The following is a 22,220-nucleotide window of genomic DNA, read 5'->3' as shown; positions in this document are numbered from 1 at the left end:
TACAGATTTATAATATATAAGCATCACTCACACTGTTCTTGACATTAAAAATATTGTGGTTAATGTTTTAGGATCACAATAGCACTGCCACATGCAGATGCATTATAAACAATAATTTCAATTCATGAGCAACAGAACTTGTTCCATTGCAAAGAACAATTGTTTAATTAGCTGTCACATTCCTTTTTGGTGATGTGTGTACGTAGTTCATCATCACTGACTCAAGTGAATGGAATGCATTTTTCAAAATTCAATGGAAGAAACGTATACCTATGAAATCCTTAATCTCATAAAATAGCCTAATCAGGCACAATAATTATGCTTACATACATGTTAGTGTGATATTTCCTAAATAGAAATAGAAGCATACACACTAGCTGTCAAAATACTGAGAGGATTTAGCTGCAAGGGATTTACAGATGGCTTAGTGAGATAGGAGTTCAGTCTGTCAAGAGAAATACAGCAAAACGTCAGTTGTCAAACATGAAAAAAACCAACAGATCAGGTCCACAGAATGAGTATAGTATTCTGCTTCTTTATTGTTTAGAGTATGGCCCCATCCTTGCTGAATGCAGTTCAAAATCGCTCAACAAATATACTTCCTCTGCCTTTTGTATAGTGCTTACCATAACACCTGAATACTTACAAACATTCCCACAAATTTAGTTACAAAATGATCATAAGATATTGAAGTACTTTACTGATTAGTATCTCAGATAGAAAAAGACTAAAAATCATCATGATAAATTTAGATGGCTAAGAATTGAACATACAGTTTCTGTCACCACTCATGTAGATTTTGGATGTTCAAGGTATAGTTGATAGCCAAGAATGGTTACCATTATTGCAAATCAGATCCACAGTCTCAAAGGAAACAAACAAACAAACAAACCCATGCAATTAGTAACCACCTATGAAAGTTAGATTTTAGTGACTCACCCCAGATCTCACATACACGCAAAAAAAATGATAACAGTAAGGGTTAGCTCAGGGAACTCAGCTCCCCAGTGTGAGTGCAACTGCCTGGAGCATAATCCCATCTCTTGTTTTCTTCTGACTTCTGATTCATTTTTTACACCATCCCCTGTTTGGGGGCATGGTGAAGTGGGCACTGCAGTGAAGAGCACCTCTCTCATCATTCACTGCGATGTATCAACAATTTGAGGATTTGACGTAGGGGGAAGGAGGAAAAGGGGCAACAGAGGGGTATGGAATTACATAATTGGAATTTACAAATAATAGGCAATTTCATTTCCAGAATTATTTAATTTTTCTCCTCCAAAACCTAAGGACATTTTTTTTTTTTAATTCCTGCTACCAATTCCTCTCAAGATAAACCAAAACTCCTGAATTCCATCACACGTCATCCCATTGACAGAGTGACTAGCTATCAGCAGATCTGTGCCACTGGAGCAAGGAATGGTACAAGTCAGCTTAACATCTCTTATTCAGATGAATATTAAAAAGCCATAGGAGCACTTCTCAGGTCTTGCTTGCAACAGGGGGGGGACAGTGTCTTTCAGGCTCCAGCTGCAGCATTCCACAGCAGGCACAAACTTTTGTTTGCTCTCCCAAATACAAGATTTACAGCCTTGTCCCTTCTAACATAAATCTAGACCCGTCTCTTGCCTGCTTATTCCCATCTCTCTCTAATTATGTTTACTTCTCAAGCTTCTCATCATAACCTCCTCATCTAGCGTGTCAATCTCATTACTCCAGATATAAAATATCCCATTCTTATGCACGTTCAAACCACCATTTGAACCTCCTCTCCCTCAGACCCAGCTCCCAGCTTCTCTCCTTCTGCTTACCAAAACATTTTGTCGTATTTTCTCCCCCACACCCACATTCAGTTCTTATCCCTTATCAAATCATGCATGACAAGCCAAGGAAGAGATAAAGAGTGGAAGAACCCATCCTCCTGTTCAGTTTGGGGGCACAGCCCAAGCTCAGAGCTGAAATTATAGGCCAAGTTCACTTGAGATAAAATTGTGCACATTATGGTGGAATTTTCAATTGCTGTGCTCTAAAGATAAAAAGGGTTTATTGAGTATATGCGAAATACCATTTTAAAAATAGAGCTACGAGGGCAGATTTTCACAAAGATGATGCACACATGGCATAAAGGTCATTCCTCTTCAATTTCCTAGTCCTGTTCTACAACAGAGGAGTATAAGACAACATTAGTGTACCACTGAATGGGGAAGATGACTGAGTGACAAAGGATATAGAGAAGCCCAACATGCCCAATGCTTTCTTTCCCTTGGCCTCAAGCTTCCCAAGTATCTGGTCTGCTTACAGAGGTTAGGGTACCACCCACAATGCAATCCAGAGCAGAGGCAGGTCAAGCTGAGGATGATTAGGCAAGCTGGACTGGACTAGGTGGCACTGGATGTCTGGTGTCTCTGAAAGCTCAGAGTGAGCAGAGGATTGTTACCCAACTTTTAAAGACAAGCAGAAGGATATAGGGAACTACATGGCTGTTGGATCCAGTTTAACCCCTGGGAAGTTGGCTTTCCCTGTCATTCATGATTTCACAGACCACTGTCATACTCTCCCTGTAGATACCTTTTGTCCTGCTGCAGCCACAGTCCATAAATCCTTCCTTGTATGAAAGCTGTTGCAATAGCTTTTATTAGCTCTGTTACCTCTTTCTCTTCCCTTTCCCACTCTTGCCAGTGTCAGATGGATCTTTATCATCTACAGACTTGCTGACTCGTTCCAAAAACTGTTGCAGTTTTGTTTGCTGCAAGACTTGCTAACAAAAGCAGTGTTCACTCTCCCCCAAAACACCATATTTATCTGAAATGAATAATGCTAATGTTTGTTATGATTTCTACCAGTTTGCTTGCTATGAAAATCATCATTATTGGCTAACAGTTTTTAAAAGCTCTCCTAAGGACTTTCATTAAGTGATATGACATCAGCTGTCTTCCACTCCACTGGGACCTCACCCATTTTAAGTAAAAAGCTGCACATTACAGTCAACAATTGAATTATTTCATTCTTAGTTTTTTTGAGAACCTTGGGCCTGCGCTATCTGGTCCTGACATTTTGCTGTTTTTATTAAAAACACTTAAATCCTCTGAAACATTGCCTGTAAACTTCCAGTGATGGAATTTTCTCCAGGTTCTCTCACAGTGAACAGATGAAAAATCATTTCTTTTCCTGCTATGGCCTCGTCTTATATAGACTCTCCCTCTATTTCTGAGAACTCAACAGTCCTAAAGACACTGAGAGACTTCAAGCTTCTAATGCATTTGAAATATTACCACTGATTTTTGTATTTTCTGCACGTTGCTCTTCAGATTCTTTTTCACCTGCCTCAGAGTATTAGATTTAACCTGTCTGTTCTAGACAGAAGCCTAATTTTCTTTCAGGAATGCTTACTTTTCCTTTAAGCCTCTCTTGCTGCCTTGTTTTATCACGGCATGTTTCTTTTCACTTTTTTATAAAAATAAATAAATAAATAAATAAAAAGGCATGCATTTGCCTCAAGTTTCTGGTATGATGTCTTTGAATAGTCCCAATGCTGCCTGCAGGAATTTTGCTTTATTTACTTCCCACTTTTAGCTTAACAAACTTTCTGACCAATAAATTTGCCATTTAAGCACAAGTGTAGTGGATCTTCTGGTTTGCGTTGTTCCAGTATGAATTCTGAACAATCACTGACATTGCAATCACCATTACAGGGATGATCTCCAATTGCTTTCTTAAAGCAGATTCTAAATATTCCCAGGAAGAACCTAACAGTTGCTTTTCATTTTCTGTTTTGCCTGATTGGCAGCTTCAATAAACAATCATTGATGGTATGCAAAGATTTAATCTGAGCATACCACCCTCATAAAATCTAACCAATTTACATAAAGATATGTAAATGTAGTTTAAAGTTCTCAAGGTGCCACAAAATACAGGATGGGTCTCTGATGGGACAAGTCTTCCTGAAACTTTAAAGGAAAACAAACAAACAAAACAAAACAAACAAACAAAAACTCTTTTCTATTTAGCTAGTTTCTTAGCTGATACCAAAGGAGCAGAGAAGTTCCTAGAGGAGTTTCTATAGTTGTTCATATGTATAGTTTCCATAGTTGTTCATATATATACACAGCTCAAGATATATATTCACATTATCTGTACAAAACATTTATCTTTTTACTCACTTAAACAACTGACATAGATATTCAGTAGTAACTCTTGACAGAATTGACGTTGCATGGCACATCTCAATGAAAAGATATTCATTCCAGCTTCTAAAATTCTGATTTATTTTACTGTCATTATATGTATTTCAGTTTTTATCTACCAGTTACAATATCAATATTAACTCCACTCACTCAGTATCATCCAACAGCTTACAGCCAACTTGTTTGAATTTCTGAGTTTTCCACTAATCTTATTTAAATACATAGATGGTTTGTAAATTTCATACTTTCTTCAGTTCAGATTATAATACAGTAAGCAGACATTCTGCCAAAAATTAATGAAACATTTTATCAGTAAATGGTTTTGCAGGTAGTTTTTGCAAGCTTTTCCACTGTTTTGTTTCTAGCCATAATACCACTAGGTATTTTTAACTTTCTTGATAAAGCCTTGTGTAAGGAAGGGACTAGCCAATTAAAAGTCATGTAACAGAAACATCCAGCATACTACCAATGCAATGGGGAATCCTTATACACCTTAGAAGCACATTTTTCTGTTACAGAGTATTTAGTAATGACTTCTAGTGGTCCAATCTATCAAATCATTGCTTCAACACTTTCAATAGTTAATGAAGCTATTAGCAAGGTTTAAAAATCCATCTCAAAACATGCTGTAGCAACAGAGGAGAGTGACATCTAGCAAGGCCCTAGCAGATGCCAACCTGATTGAGCACTGACAGTTCAGCTTGCTGTGTGACCAGTACCTCTCTTACTCCAGGATTCTTCTGCTGCACAGTTCTTCACTCGAAACCAAACCAAAACAAAAAACCACAACCAAGATTCAGTAATTAACTGGCTCAGAAAATCATCAAATCTTTCTTCAGGAACAGGTCTGCACAGAGATTTCAGTATTATTTCTTTAGCTCAAGTACTAGCAATTACACTAAAAATCAAGGGGTTCAAAATCTAATGTAATCTGTTTATGAAAAACAACAAAAGTTGGTATGACTCACAAACTGAGAATTAGATAGACTGTTTACAGAATAAAATAATTTATAAATTCTAATGTGAATCACGTGTATTTTACACATTTTTAATACATACTTTGCTGATGTAACCTACTAAGGGCCAAGAACTGTAATGATACCACTTCTTCCCCCAGTTTAGGATGTACAATTTCCTGATAATTCTCTCATGCAGAACAGACATCTTAAGAGGAAAGTACAGATTCATGCTTTTAAGCAAAATATATTTCAAAGCTTATTCTACCACAAATTACTTCAGCAGTGCTAAAGAACAACATCCCAGAGATTTCAATACCAGTGTGGGGACAACAGAACTAAATTAACGATATAAAAAAGAGGTTTTAATTTTTGAAGAGTTGGGTCACTGGCTTTAAGGGCAGCTAATGCTGCAGTCAAAGAACATTGCAAGATATCATTAAAGCACATGAACATTTTTCCTCCCAAATTCATAAAATTTACCCAAAATATTACTTAATGCAATTTAAGATGTATATCACATTAACAAAATCTTTCAGGTTTTAGTAATATTTAAAAGCATAATGTGACTTTTTATGACTTGTGTGCTATACAGTGAGAACATACTAAGGGCAATCTAAAATGCATGTTTCAGAACACTAAACATTTCATCCCCTCCCTCCCCCACCACGTTTTGAAATAATAACTGATAAGCTTATATTAACTCAGTAAACTACCAGATTGTTTGAAGTACTGGATAAATTCAGTCATGAGTATCTCTCTAGGTTTTTTTCAGGTTTAAAAATCCAAGAAAAGACTGACAGGACATATAACACTATATGGCCTATTTCCACTACGACAGAAGAGCTACGAGTAGTAGTTGAAGGCACTGAGATGCTTCTAGTTCATTCATACAAACTAGCAAGAAGTATGTTAGAAAACTCCTTGCAAACTACAAGCTAACTAGCTTAGGTAGTACTAGCTCAGTAGCCACAGTGGCTCGAGTTCAACATTGACTCAATACTTAAATATTTGCTCCGTTCCTTTCCCAGAATTCACAGCCTGAGAAGAATTATGTGCTACTGCAAACATGCCCTCAGCAGTACCTGAACTAGTTAGGTATGTCTCCACAAAATTTTACACCACAAGGTACATCCTCTTCTGGGATAACTCCATTTGAAAGAAACCTTAAGAAATAAAGGAGTCACTGTATGTCAATAGTAAATGATTCCTACAGAAGAAAGAAATATTACCTTGTATCCCCATCTTGCCTTTACTCCAAAAGGTGTAGTTGCCAATTTTATTTCCCATGTTGTGATAATTTTGCTTTTAAGCTTCATTTCTTCCATGGTGAGAACTCCTGATACTAACAAGCAGTTTGGTTTTGTGTCAGGAATGAAATTCCCCTTGCAACTGCAGGAAACAAAACTGGGTTAGCAACCGTTAGCGATCCCATCTAGTCTGTGAACCACTGCTCTGCAGCATGTAACTCAGTTGAGTATTTGGCCAAAAAGAAAGGTCAGTTTCTGAAATAAGCCAATGAGGCAAAGCTACCAAAAGCAGAAAGAGAATGACTAGGGTTTCTTTGCAAAATATGCTGAGAGTCCATTCTTGGTACAATCTGTTAAAGTGGTTGCCTCCAATAAAGAACTACTCAAAAAGAAATTAGAAAATAAAGCCTTAAAATGCGTTCAAATTATCTCCACAAAGACTAAGCTAAGTATTACTGCATTTGAGTTAAAACTAATTCTTTCAAAAGTCGTGCGTAGCTTATCTATAAAACTTTCCTTTTTTTGGCAGCCGTATGTGGACTATACCTCAGAATTATTTACTCTGGCCTAAAAAGACAAAAAAAAAAAAGTCTTCACTACTTGCATCCAAGCATACTTAATTTATAGCTTTGTAAATGCATCTTATCAGCCAACCATCCTTCTAATTGCTGTCTAATACATGTTAACAAACATTAAGCCATATCTATTGAAGAATCCTGGCCTTTCAGGACATTTCTGAAGAAATTAACTTTATACTTGTTTAATTGTATGTCTGGAATAAAAGCAAGAGTCAAAGGAAAGTGGGAAGAAGAAATTTACAGGATCAAAAATAGATCAAATTTATATTTTCATAATCTTTGTATAAACAATGAAAAGAACAACAAAAGCCTCTTGTTAGCCAATCATCAGTGAAGGACTATTCCAATTCCAGTACGTTTCATACTAGCTTAACACATCTCTACAATTTATTCCACTTCATTACTAAAACTTATTTTCCCTATGTAAATGAACAAAATGCTTCTGAAAGGTTCTGTTGACTCTACACAGTTTCAGAATTTTAGAGTTGTGTATAGTCAGTTTAAATGTACTGAAAACCAAAGAAAAGCGCCTGATTGAGAAAATAATGCAGCATTAATACTAATGTTAATTACTACTGTTGATACTGCACTGAAAATATCACTTTTCAAAAAGTCACAGTGGACTGCTAAAAATAATAATCCAACAAATAAACTAATAAAAAATTATAAAGAACCAGCATGGGTATTTTTTTTTTTTTTTGCAAGTCCAAAGAGAAAGGCTTCCCCCTTTGCCTATTATAAATTTCCAGAGAGAAGTTTTTGGAGTGGAGCCCAGCTATAGTTTCACAAACAGAACATACAGGATGGTAACCAAGAAATCTGAGCCCAGAATGGTTAGTATAGGTTGTACTGCAATTAGGAAAAATAATAAAAGCCTTTTGCTTTGTCTCAATTTAAGGTAATTACAGTTAAACGACAGGTGATCTTAAAGAAATAATTTTAATATTTTATTTCCTTAATTCAAGGAGAGATTAAAATAATTTTAAAGTGGCTAACAATTTAAATTATTTTTTTTAAAGTGACACAATTTTGATTGTAATTAATTTTAATGGAAATTTTAATGGTATCCAAGAGCAATAGCTTTGAAAATTTGGAATAGAATTGTTGTAAGATCATACATCATAAATGAGTTTCTTTCTTTTTTGTTCTGGCTTGCTTGTTTCTACTCTTAACATATGACCTAATAAGGAAAGAGTGACCTTTTTTCTGTTCATAGAATTGTATTCTGAGATCTCTGTTGTGGCTGCCTTCTGAAGTCAGTGACACTCAATGGACAATTTTTAGAATAATCTATGTATTATCAAAAATACACAGTTTGCTCTCTGAACGTGAGCAAAACCTGCAGCACAAACACCTGTAAAATACCTGTAAGGCCTTATGTCCAAGATGCAGCCATTTCTCTGTAATTATGCAAAGACAGTTATAATATTTCCAGCCATTCTCACACTACGCAGAATTGACACATTTCCCCTGCAGAAAGAAATCAGTGTTATAGAATGGTATCATTTTGCAGTGAACAGATTTTTCTGCTGTTCATTTGTCTCTAGGTATTTTGCAAAAGACCATCTGATATCATTAGGCAACACTTGGAGTGGCACATCTAGCAGCAAAAATTTGCAACGACAGATAGTTATCTTCCAGGAAACAGGAAAACTACATATTACTGCAATATATTCACTCTAAGAATACACAAAGTCATGAACTTTGATATAAGCTGGTTCCTAAAATCATATTAAAGTGATTTTTTTAAACAAACTAGTTATTTTCACTGCTAGGTGTCACATATACTGCTATGCTGAAATCATGATGGTTGCAAATTCTGCCTGAGGAACAGTCAGTAGAAAGTTAAACACAAAAGACTACTTTTTCACAGCACAAGAACCAAATGTCATTAGAAAGGGCAAGGATGAGCCAGGTCCAAAACAGAAAGCAGTTTTTTCTTTAAGTAACCTGCCTTATCAAAGGAACATGTGGATGCAAAAAGTTTACATAAGTTCAATGGGAGACATGGCAAAATTAGAAACTCTCAGAAGTTGAAAGGGAGGCACTTGTCACTAAATAACTAAACTACGTTAGAAAGTCCCTTGAACTGGAAACAGGTGGAAGCATAAGAAGGCTGGATGAGAGAAAAAGAGCATCATATGCTTCATATTCTTCATCCTTCTATCGGCCTCTGATTATGGCTGCTTTATTTTTTCCTCATGATCTTTAATGCATTTAATTGAACACTAGCCCTTGTAATAGACAGGAAGTGATAAGCAGCTACTTACGATTAGTGTTCTTATTGGTTCTCCCTTGGTGTGCTGCTCCTGGAGACGCTACAATAACAGGCAGATGCATGGGAGCTGTGGAAGAAGTTCTAGCCCACATTTCAGTCCCAAAAAATCTGTTTAATATGACATCTTCAAGTCAAGGATGTGGGAGATATTTAACTAATAAGAACAGATGTTAAACTTGACCTCAGTCAAAAACCGGAGGTTAAAAGATGTTGAATTTGGTCTCAGTCAAAAACCTGAGGTTATAGACAGAATATTAAGCTACATGGACTCTTGATCTGAGCCATTTTTACTCTTTTACACTAACAAAATTCATAAGTGACTTCAAAATTTCTTTAAGAAAAGTTCACTGAATTAGATGTCATTTCCTAACTCCTTCGTTACTGAAAACTGAAGAGGAGATTTTTATCATAAGAAAATATTGTTAAGGGGGATGAAAATTCATTGAAGGCCTAGAAAAAGAATCACTAAGGGCAAATAAGTAATAGCACTCACAAATACTTAAAAAAAAAATTAAACCAACTATATTTTTCTGAATAATGGAAAACATTTACAGAACATGCTCACAGATGACACTGAACTGGGTGAAGCAGACTGTCTACACAAGGGCAAGGCTGCCATCCAGAGGGACCTAGACAGGCTGAAGGAAGGGGTCAATTGGAGTCATGAAATTCAGCAGGGACAGGGTGAGGTCCTGCACCTGGGAAGGAAGAATCCCTTGCAAAGGCACAGGCAAGGGAGCTGCGCTTCTGAAAACGATGAGGGGCTCAACGCAAGCCAGCAGCGCACCCTGGCAGCGAAGAATGCCAGCCTTATCCTGTCCTCCACTATCAGGAACACAGCCATTAGATCAAGGGAAGGGATTATTCCTCTCTGCTTAGCTCCTTTGATACCATACCTGGTATGCTACATCTGGTTTTGGAATCTCCGACACAAAAAGTCATCATTAAAATGGAGCAAGTTTGGCAGAGGTCCGCCAAGATGACCAGAGGACTGGAAACTCGACCCTGTGAGGGGAGGCTGGGGAGTATGGGTTTATTCAGCCTGGAGAAGTGATGGCTTCGGGGGGATGTACTAGCCACCTGCCAGTGTTCTTTAGGAGGTCATCAAGATGGCAGCCAGGCTGTACCCAGTGGTGCACAGTGGGAGGACAAGAGTCAGTGTTGAAACAAGAGGGGCTCAGACTAGATATATGGGGAATGTTTCTCATTATGAAGACAGACAGGCAATAGGGCAAGGTGGAGCAAAGTGCCCAGAGGCTGTGCAGCCTCCATCCTCGGAGGTTTTCAAGGCCAAGTTAGATAACACAATATACCAGTGCAGGAAACAAAAAAAAATTGAAATGGACTTCAAGACCAATGAGGCCATCAAAACAGCTATGTTTGGTCTGGACCTTATTTAGCTTTTCACTTCTGTGCTTACCAATATGCTCCTATGTCCCACAAGCATTTTCTTAAAAAATAAATAAATAAATCTAATTTAATTTGGAGCAATTGTTCTCAACTTTTACTTAGTTCTGAAATTTGCTGCTTCTGTTCTTCAATCTGAAGAAAAGATTTTTGCCAGAAACACTTGCAATTTTTCTTACTGCCTTAGTAAATCATTGTGTAGTACTACTTCCTGTAAACTGCCTAGCTTCTCTCTTTGGACTGCCCTAACTGCAGTCCCACTACTATTTCCTTTACTTTCATACAAGGGTGAGGTTTTTTTCTTCCCCCTCCCTTCCTCTCCCCCCAGGTAATTTTTATTCAGCGTGGGTGTGTTGCAAGTAAAACCAAAAACAAATAAAAATGTACAACGGTTCCTAAACCAGCTATACTCTGATTTTGTTTAATACAAAAGCATGCAGCAAAATATTCCAAGAGTATCATTCCAGTGTTTCTAAATGTATAGACTCTAGCCAAAAATCTCTGAGTAAATATGTTTCACTTGAACTGGAAATTGTATGCCTGCTTTCATTTCTAATACTCCTAATTTCTAACCTCGCAATTGGGTATCGAAATCTTTATGCTATGATATTCATGCTCCTTTTAAATTATTCTATGCTATAGAAAAGAAGAAAAAATGCTTTCGCTTTAAAGCAACTGCAACGAGAATATGTACCCCTCCTGATCCTCTCCTGCAAACTGGATACTGTGTGACATATGCAAAAGAAGATACAACTGCTAATCAAAATAAAACATAGAAAAAATAAAATACAACATTGCAAACAGTATGTATGCTTATTTAAAGCAGCAACCTCTTTAGCCTAATCTAGTTAAATACTTTCGTCTTTTCTAAGAGTCTGCCCACAGCAGATAAACACACAAACCTTCTTGTGCTGCACCAACTGACGTCAGCAGTCGCTTAGGAACAGCGTTTGGTGCAAAAGTGGTAGTACCGAAACTATGTTTACAATTGAAGGAGAATGACAGTATGCAGGACTCACCATAGCTTCAGGAAAGGACTTACAAATCTATAAACCTACAAAAAATATTTTCTAAAAGCTTCGTTGGATTTTCTAAGAACGTTGATCTGCATAAATAATTTCCAGTCATTACTACTCCACCAAGAGCAATAGATTTATTTTTCCCTATTTCAAATGGTACAATTCCCCCCCCCCCGAAGTCATCAGTTTTGGAATGCAAGCTTTCAGCTTCTTTCACTTCTGTTTAATCTGTAAACAAAAATTCAAATCCAGTAACAACTTCATCAGGTAACTTTATGGGGACAAAGCTCTGTTGTTCCCAGAGCAAGAAAGCAAAAAGATCTCACAAAACAACCTACAGCAATAGAAATAATCATCCCATCATTTTTTTCCAAATAGACAAATATTTAGAACATCTAGCATTTAAGGATAGTATTTACTATATAGTAGAGCTCTACTGCTCTACTTTACAGTGCTCTGCTTTAAATAACCTGAGACAAAAATTATTTTGAAGACTTTCAAGAATAAACATAAACATGTAGAGCTGCAAAAGTAGTTTGTGACAGCTTCTCAAACTTTATTTTTCAGTTCCAGAACTTTAATTTAGAAAGAATGTGTGTGAAAACTGAATATACAGTTTCCTTCTATCAGTCCATAGCAATTTACAAATGAAGCCCAAGTTTTGAATCGCCCGATACTTTCCATTCTGTAACAACGTATTACAGGGTTTGTAACCATTACAGAATGGTTACAAGCCATTGCTAAATGGTTAAGTGTCCAAATCACAGAACACTGAAAATTAAGTGCAAGGTGTCCACTGTTTTCTTTCCCCTCTGCCCTCTCCAATTTATTTTATTTTTAATTTCTGCAAGAAAACATTGGCTATTTTTTGGAATTATTCTAAACAAATTGTATTTCACCTGTATTAAAATTACAAAATGTGTATTACGGCAACATGCTTTGGCACAAGATCTTGTAAACTGATAGTAAGGTACAGATATGAAGAATGTGTTTTTGTTACACTTGTCAAAATCTATTGAAGAAAAAAAACCACACAACTTTGAATGGTTTGCACAAGCTTAAAAAAATATTATTGGAAGTGCTAAATTCACATATTACACCTATAGCAGGCACACTCCAGCTTCGGGCTATGGAATTTAAGGAGTTCTCATTAGAGCTAGGCCTAATGGGAATCCCAGTGCACTGTAACACTAGACATCTGAACAGAGAGAGTCTGTACCACATGTGCTCACAGCATTCCTCCTACTGGCTCTAAGAAAACATGAAGAAAGAAGCTAAAACTAGAATGGCCAGGAAAATACCATTGCAGAGAAGAAACCTGAAAAATGAGTCAGTATTACAAAAACAATGTTTATTTTCATATTGTCTTAACTTATAGCTATATGTCAAAATATATATAAATATGAATAATGCATATTCATTCTCAGCCCCTGACGTATAATTAGTTTCTCAGACAAGAGGTTGTGTATGCTTTTTACTAGTTTTTCGCTGTACATATCTCCGACTGAAAAGCTGCACCGAAAGAGAAAATCTCCTTCTTTCTTCAAGCTAACATAAGAACTACTATAATTTTGGAAGGGATTACTGGAACACATGCTGTATCAAATGGAAGTGATCAAAACCAGGACCACTCCCCCCTCACCCCCTGCCAAGCCACCATCCATATGCAAAGTGGAAAAACTACATAAAAGACAGTAAATAGGGATAATCCTCATTTTTGAAACATTAACTTCAAGACATGCAGACCATCTCACACAACTCATCCCCAGACTCTCTAAAATCAAAGCAAGGAAAAGCAGCAAGTAACATCAATTTGATGTTGGTTTCATTCAAAATGTTTTGTCACCTCAATGTCACCTCAAAATGTTTTTTTGGGGGGTCTGCTGTCAGGAATGGGACAGAGCTGCACTTGCCATTTCAACACAAGAATATTGTTTCTGGACAAAGTCTAGAAGTAATTTGAGCCAAAAATCGGTATTTGAACCCAAACTGAACAACAGAACTGAACAAACTGAACTAAACTGACAACAGCAAAAGGTCTGAGTAGAATAGAATAGAATATTTCTGTTGCAAGGGGCCTTCAAAGACTATCCAAAATTAGTTTACCTGGAAATCAGACAGAGAAGTCTAAAGAAAAACTGGTTCTACTAAATTCACTGAAGCCTTCCTCATTGATTCTGTGATTGTTCAGAAATCACTCCAGCTTGCTTTCTGGGCTCTACAGCCTACTTTTCCAGGAACCTGAACTTACTTTCCATCACACCTCCCACCACGACAGCTAAGAAATGAATTGCCAGCTTTCTAACACCCTTGGGAAACAAAGCATCATTTTTTCTGCTGCTGTGTCTGGAAACAATCAAGGTGCTGAAGGGAACAGCTGGCTGTTCCAAATCTTCTATACTTTGAGGAATTTTGAAGGGCTACAAGACAGTTCAACAGTGCTTTGATGGGCAGCACCAGCAGGAGACTCTGTTGCCCCAGCCTCACTGCTGGTAAACCTCCCATACAGAAACAGTCAGAAGCCTCTCAGATAATATTTTAAATTTAATTTGTGATAAGAAGCAAAGGCCCACAAACAAGTGTCCAGATTATTACTGAAAGGGCAGCCAATGCACTAAGCACACACTTGCAGAATTCTAGGTTAGAACTACGCTTTTTCAATACCAGTTCCATATCCAATAAAAAGGCGAGACTTACTAGGAAATCATAGAATTACAGAATGGGTTGGGTTGGAAGTGACTTTAATGTTCATCTAATTCCTATCCCCTGCCATGGGCAGGGACACCTCCCACCAGTCCAGACTGTCCAAAGCCCCATCCAACCTGGCCCTGAGCACTTGCCAGGGGTGGGGCATCCACAGATTCTCTGAGCAACCTGTTCTAGGGCCTCACCACTGTCAGAGTAAAGAATTTCTTCCAAATAGCTTATCTAAACCTACCCTCTTTTATTTTAAAGCCAATATTCCTTGTCCTATCACTACAGTCTCTGATAGGGTTCCTCCCCAGCTTCCCTGTAGGCCCCCTATGGAAGGCTGCAATGAGGTCTCCCCAGAGCCTTTTCTTCTCCAGGCTGAACAACTCAATTTTGTTGTTGTTATAACTGGTTTTAGGAAACAGCCAAGTTTTAAATACCTATATTCTGTTTCCTGCTTCATCCTCCCCTTCATAATGTTAGCTAATCAATTTTTTTAAATCACTTCCCTGCTGAAACAGACAACATTCAGAATCTAAATGTACACATCTTATCTGCTAAAAATGCGATGGTCTATGAGATACAATGACAAACATACTTCAGTCACACACGTTACTTTTCTTAAAGGGGAAAAAAATAACTTGGTACATCAGAAAAGACTGAGGAAAATGAATGGGAATCACTGTTATTAATCTGTGCAAAGAAATCCTTTAAGAATTCCTCTTTTCCCTGGAAAGCAAACTGCTTTGCTACTGCTTTTATCTGCTGTCAGTTCTACTGTTCAGGGCTCCCCAAGAATAGGTTGTGACCTACTCCTCTGCTTCTCCAAAACAAAAAAAAAATCCAGTGAGGCAGCTTGCCGTCATATCCCACCAATGGCAGGGAAGCATGCCTCATGCTTCACTGTAAAGCACAACTGTTGTAAGCAGTTTTGTAAAGTGTTGTAACTGTTTTGTGAAGCAAAAACTGTTCAAGTGCTTCCTTCAAAGAAGGGCCGTGGCTACTGCTGTTCCCATCTAGCAAGCTAACTCTATTACAAACAAACAAGTTGTAGTCTACTGTGAGAAAGGCTCAGAGGATAAGTAAATTGGCCAATAAATAAGACATTTCATTGATCATGAGGCTGCCATCACCAGACAGCTTGTTTCTGAAACTGATAAAGACTGAAGAACAGTAAACAGAGTCCTATAACATGACAGGAAATATGCCATCATGTTGCACTACATAGACGACCATCTTCCCAAAACTCGAATAAAACATCTTAAGAGTAAACATGCTTTTCCAGAAAAAGGGATAAGTAGTTCTGTGGGGAGTGTAAGTGATGAAATCCTAGGAACATTTGTCTTATGACTAAATGACTTGGCACCTTGGAGCTGCAAGCTTTAAGTGCTCCATTTTCCCTTTTTTAGAGTACTCACTCTGTCTGTCTTTTGTGGTTCCTTTGGTATTTCTCGTAACAAGGGTGCTAGTAGGCTCTCCCCTCTTGCTGGCTACTGATTTTCATGAAACGTACAGGAAATGTAGTGTTCAAGATCATTATCCTCTGTCAAATCTAACTGAAAGGCCAATGGATTCAAAGGTGCTAGGGATGGATGATGACAAAAGACAAAGAGGTATTTAAATGACACCAGTCATGCTAGTGGCTGTGTGCACACGTACACACCGTATACACCCACATACACTGCTTTGTACACATTTTAGTAGTAAAAAAAACTCTTTCAGAGGTACCTATAAATATTTAGGAAATGTTAAGGTCATAATTTAATACAGGGTTATATTGCCAGCAAATTAATCTATAGAGGTAGCTCCAACTTAAAGTACAAAATAGAAACTTTAGAGTGCCAGGAAAACGCTAGATGCCTGTGGTAAGGGAACAAATTTCTTTTCCAAGTACAGGTATTTGACAGCATGGGGCAGTGTCATTTATTTGTATTTAAGAAGAAGGTAAAATAGGAGAGCAGAAATTATTTCTTTAAAGCTTTTTATCTTGTCAGATAAATTTCACCAATCATTTACATAGTTTAAAGATGCTTTGACTTCTTGAAAGGACTGTGTTTTCAAAAGGTAGTGCAAGCTGAGGACACTCAACCTGGAGTTTACCAAAATGTATTAGTTAAGAGCAGAAAAAGCTAACTAGAAAAGAAATATTGACTAATTTGCAGAATGGAACAGTTACACTGATTTATGCTTCAATGCAAAAAAAAATAAATCATGCTGCTGCTTAAAAAAATAGTGATGTGAAAACTTGTTATTGCAAACACTGTAAGACTGACTCACACTATTATGCTTAAACAATGTTAACCCTCACTATCACACTTAAACTATTTAAATTAATTGCATCAGGAAATGGAAAATGAACTACTACTTTGCAAAGTAGAAAATTAAGTTTCTCAGTGTGTATAAATGGCTATTAAAAAGGATTATTAATGTTTAAAGGAAAGAAGCACACTGTACAGTATATGCAGATGTTGAAACTAGTCAGAATACTAGGCAACATGTTTCTAAAGACAAAAAAACTGCAGTTTAGGAGGTTAAACTGTCCGTTTCAAAAATTTTGGACAATAGTTTTGACTGACAATAGCTTTGCTAATATAAAAAAGGTTGTGTAGCTGTTTTGAAGTTACGAGACTTCAGTGTGAACATACGGGACGTTTTACTGTATTTAGACACACCATACCAGGTTAGTCATTAAATATACAGATTTGAAAACTGAGTGGGAAAAGCAAAATGTTTTATTAAAAGTAAAAAAGTGTCTAACATCCATAAATTTTAGAATTACGGGTACATGGATTTACTTGAAAAAAAAAAGACAGTCATTACTGAGTAACTAGCACAATGCAGCAATCTTTCAATCAAATAAAACCAAAAAGCTACACATCCTTAAAAAAAGTTATGAAGTGGAAAAAAAATCCACATCCACTCAATGCACAGTATTCATGATAATCTCAATATTCCTAGCTTCCCTGTTGAAAATTTAAAACATTTTGAATACTTCTTCGAAATTTTCTGACAAAATATTATCTACCAGGAATGCTATCTTTAAGTGTTTTCGTGAAATAAGAACCCTGTACTCCTTTTCTTGGGACACTTGCACAGCAAAGTTACATTTTATACAATCAAGTCTAATATATACAAATCCATTACAGGTTGTCGGTGGGGTTTTTGTTTAGCAACGCCATCTATAACACTCTGTAACTTTACTGTGAATCAAGCTGTATTCAATACCAATACAACAAAACACTTAGAGACTCTGGAATCACTTCTGTTTGATGTTTCTGATCAATATATAAAAGATCATCCTGAATTCAGTAATCCTGAATTTTCCCCAACCCACACAGGACTAATGAATTAATCAAATCAACACACAGTACATTTGCATGAAGAACAAAGACATTAACATACAAGGGAAAAGAGTTTTTTCAGTGGAGACTCCCAGATGGTGCAGGTTAAAAAACAAGGCAGGGAAATCAGATTAAAATTACCTTGTCTGACCTTGGTTTGGATCCCTGTCAGCATTGACCAGTTGCGGAAAATATCGGCTAAATTTCACAAAACATTCAGCTTCTGACAGCTCATCAGACACAAAAAGGAGCATTGGCAAAATACCTGAGCATTATAGGCTACTTTTCCAAATGTTCAATTAGTCAAAAAAGATTAATGGCAGAATGTAATTCAATACAAAATATCCACCCATGTTCACCCAATTTCCTCAGCAGGTTTCACAGTATGCTGTAAATTGTCTCATTTGTACTGTTAGCAGCATTAGATAAAGATTTTATGAAACTATCACAAACTGTAATCACTGTACCCCTTTTCTTAATACGGTGTAGGGTCATTACCTTTTTGTGTAGTCATTATAATGTATGACTGCTAAGGGACACTCTTACATTCTTCAGAAGTTGTTGCCCAACTCTCACTCCATGAATAATTTCTCTCAACTATTACTTGCAATATTTTTCTAATGTTTTCAGTTTAGAAGCCTTTGCTTCTAAGTCCAGCATATTTCTGCCAGCTGGCCATACTATTTAAAAAATCTTACAGACCACATTCAGGGAATTCCAGTGACGGAAGAACCTGGACACTTCATACTTCACACAGCATTGTCCAGAACAGATTGTCTTGTACAGTTGCTAACAAAATAGATAAAGCACTAAGAACTGCAAAATCCTTATTTTTACCTAATCAAAAAAGTGTTCTAACTCCACCTTCTGGCTAGGAATAATTGGCATGGAAAATCAAAAAATACAAATAATCTTCAGGCTGATCAGGCTTTAGCCTGTTCTTTCAACATGAAGTGTTGTTGTATTTAATCAAGTTTTGATTTAGTTCACTTTTAAGCTTTATGCTTCTTTTGGTTATAGTTATATTTCTTCTTTATATGATTAAAGTTTTCTCTCCAGTTTATTGTTCCTTTCTGTTTCCTCTCACTTCTGGGTTTAATCTTTGACAAGCACTGATACAATCAATAATTTTGTTGATGCTTTGGGTTTAAAAATTGTGAACTTAAATGCAAATGTCTACTTTATCTTCCCTATTATTTGGGGGGGGGGGGGGTAGGGGGGGACGACACAACCAACACCTTAATTAGGTGATCAGACACTGTCCTTGTATTAGAAAAACATTATTAGTTGCACAAGGAAAGATCTGCTGCTTTGGATTTCATAAAGATGTAGAACTAAAACTTTTCTAAGTAGCAGGAGTGCAAGTGCTTTCACAAGAGTTTCTCTTTGAACACAAACCTTGAGCACAAGGTAGAAAACAACCTCAAAAACATCACAACAGAAGTAGCTATCTGAAGTCATTTGCGTATACTCCCCAACAGATGAATTATTCAAAAGCTGAAGTCAGAAGTGTGGTGCACCTGCTTCCACTTCTCCATTCCTAAGCCCTCCAGCAAAGAGTATTGACGGCAATGGCTAATGCCTTTTACTTAGGTGATTTTACTGGGATGGTGGAAAAGAACATATAAGCAAACATCTCTATAACATGAAAATAACACAGACTGAGTTATTATGAAAATAATCAGTGACACATGATTGGACTGCACAATTCCATATTACAGAAAATTATAAAGCTGATAGAACTCTGAAGCTGGCAGGAACGAAGTTATGGGACATGTTTGCCCCATGAAGTTCAGTTTGAGCTTGAACTGTTAATAAGAAATGGTTATTTTGATCACATTTTCCTTTTTCTTGCTGTCATATATGTCAGTTTTTGGCAATATGAGAAGTAAGAGCCAAGGAAGGTTACTGCAGAGAGCTAGACTGAAACTTTCTTACTGTAGCAATTTACTTTATTTGAAACTTTAAGTACTCGCAAAAGCAGGCAGAAAAATTATCAAAGCACCTAAAAGCATCAAAGAAGGAGAGCCATACTTCCTGACTCAGCATGACAGGACTTCTACATTCTAAGATAATAGCCTTTTTCCATTACTGTATTACATATTTAGCCCTGTAGATGGAAGCATGATGAATTGCTGAGTACAAGACTCATAAGGTGACCCAAAATAGTGCTTTAAGTTTTATGATATTTTAATTCACTCTGAAAATAACAAAGGTTTTTCATATAAACTTAACAACGTTAAAACACTGTTATAAATGAGAGCCAAATACCCAGGTATGAGAAAGAATCTGGCTTAACATGCGTCCTTTGCCAATTAGTTCTGGTCTCACCTGCAAATGTGGTACAATTCTGTCTGTTACCACACAATCCTAAATTGTTTTCCAAAAGAACCCTCTGGCTAACTAAGATATCTAAATTACACCTTTACATTCAGGGACTTCATGTGTATTTTATATATGGCAAACCTGGTACCACACATGACAGCAGTTGCTTAATATCTTACATTTTAAGTACCTGTTAGCCATATTCCAGCTATCCAATACTGAAGCTTCCTCTTCCTTTCACTTCAAGCAGAAAAATGCAGAACATGGAGTTCAATCAAGACACAGAGAAAACATAGAAGTTTTTGGGGGTGAGGGGATGTTATTCTGAACTATTTGGTGGGAAGTTCTAACACATCCATTCTTTACACTGCATTGCCATTAGTTGCCTTAAATCAGCTTGACTTGGCATCTCCACAATAGAGGAGCAGTCCTGCCCTCCCCCAGCTGCTCATTCCCAACCCGTGTCACTCCCTCCTTATGCAGCAAAAGCATTCACGCAGACACATGGCAAGGAACTACAAAAAGAACTGATTACTTTTAACATGGATTAGTTCCCCACTTTAGTTCACTGCGTAGTCTCATGAATGCTTGTGTCAGCACAGAGGGGGATGGGGCCAGGGCAGGAATAAGCAGATAGCGCTGGGAAGGAGCACTCCCATCAGTGGAACCACTATGAAGCACTCAGGCAATTGCAATAGTTGAGTAGGGATGTTCAGATTAGAAAGGATATGTCTAAAGGTGTGTGTGTGTAAAATATATATATATATATATATATATTTAATGGCTACGTAAAGATTGATATAAATTTAATATAGTTCTTAGCATAATATATGTATGTATATATATCATTAAGATGTTCTAACACCAGAGCTCAAAATTTTGTTTACAACATGCACTGCAATTGTACCTCCCAGACAAGAAGTTGCTGTTGAACCATACACTTTAGTTAATTCTGCTGGTGGTGTTATCAGCAGAAAAGAGTTAAAGGGAAACAAAAAATAAAATCAAAGTGTGAAAAAACAATTAGGAAGGCTTGCTAAAAGAAGATAACAGAGACAAATACAAAAGGTATGGAACAGTTAGTGATATTACTTGACCTTAAAAGCCATTGATATCCCTGCCTCCAAAGTACATCTTAGCAAACATTTCCTCTAAATAGCTGCCATACACCAAGAACAACATTTTAAATCAGGTTTATTTATTTAAATAAAATTAGTATCCCAGGAGAAGATTAGTGGGATATGAAGTTCGAGAAAGACCACCTGCAACTGTCATCTAAGGCAATGAGAATGAGAAACAAGCTCTCTGTTCCACAGCATTTTAGTCAACTGATAAGTTATATTGATGAATTAAGGACTCAAATTCTATGTGGATACCAACAGATTGAGGTGAAGCCTGACACTGAAGAAATTGGGAAAGAGTTACTTGGACAGACACAATAAATAAGCGTTGAAAATCACAAAATAGGAAAGGAAAACTTGTGACATGCCAGGATTATTTTTTTTCCCAGAAACACCAAAGACATGTTTCCCTTTATTTTCCCCTAGGTTTCACCCTGAGGAAAAAAAAAAAAAAAAAGGAGCCCAGTAACTGGTTTAATTGCAGGATGAACTTGGGATTTCCTAGGGGTGGAGCTGTAGAGAAACTTCCTACTCAGAGGAAACAAGGATATTTTAACATTGGGGAAAAGGAGCTGATGAAGAGTAGTAGTTCTACATCACTATCTCTATTGCCTGTAATAATTGAGACAAGGCTGTGTAACTGGCAAAGATGGCTTGAAAACAAAAAGGCCTGAAAGAAAACTATTCAAATTAGACAATGGGAATAACAATATTAAAAATAATAATAATCATCATCTTAGGTGATTCTAATGATCATTTAAGAACATAACTGTGATATCAGAAAACAAAATGAAGAAAAACCCCTTTGTATTGCTCTGAAAAGCATGAAAATATTCCTGACACACACAACTCTACTCTAGGTGATCTGACAGCTAGCCATTTTAGCTACATACATAAAGAAATAATGCACTATCAGCCACCTCCTTGGTGTTTTCAGTGGATTTTCTACAAACTACTGCATAGTGTAAGAGTTTCAAAGACCTGGTTATGGATTTGCTTGCCTCATGATCACAGTAAGATGGAAGCAAGCCTTTTCTTTCATAGCACCCCCCTACACGTCTGGTTCTAAA

General features: G+C 36.9%; 1 protein-coding gene and 1 non-coding gene across 5 annotated transcripts in view; both read right to left on the bottom strand.

Annotated features, from left to right (window-relative positions):
- Positions 1-22,220, bottom strand: part of PDE3B (phosphodiesterase 3B) — a 91,590-nt gene that overhangs the window by 53,020 nt on the left and 16,350 nt on the right. The gene's annotated exons all lie outside the window — the stretch shown is intronic.
- On the bottom strand, positions 9,264-9,452 carry LOC118249938 (U2 spliceosomal RNA). The gene has a single exon (XR_004779249.1). It is a non-coding gene; the product is annotated as a U2 spliceosomal RNA (small nuclear RNA).

This window comes from Cygnus atratus, chromosome 5 (genome assembly GCF_013377495.2).
Source record: "Cygnus atratus isolate AKBS03 ecotype Queensland, Australia chromosome 5, CAtr_DNAZoo_HiC_assembly, whole genome shotgun sequence".
Classification (NCBI taxonomy): domain Eukaryota; kingdom Metazoa; phylum Chordata; class Aves; order Anseriformes; family Anatidae; genus Cygnus; species Cygnus atratus.
This window is presented reverse-complemented; position numbering and strand designations above follow the sequence as displayed.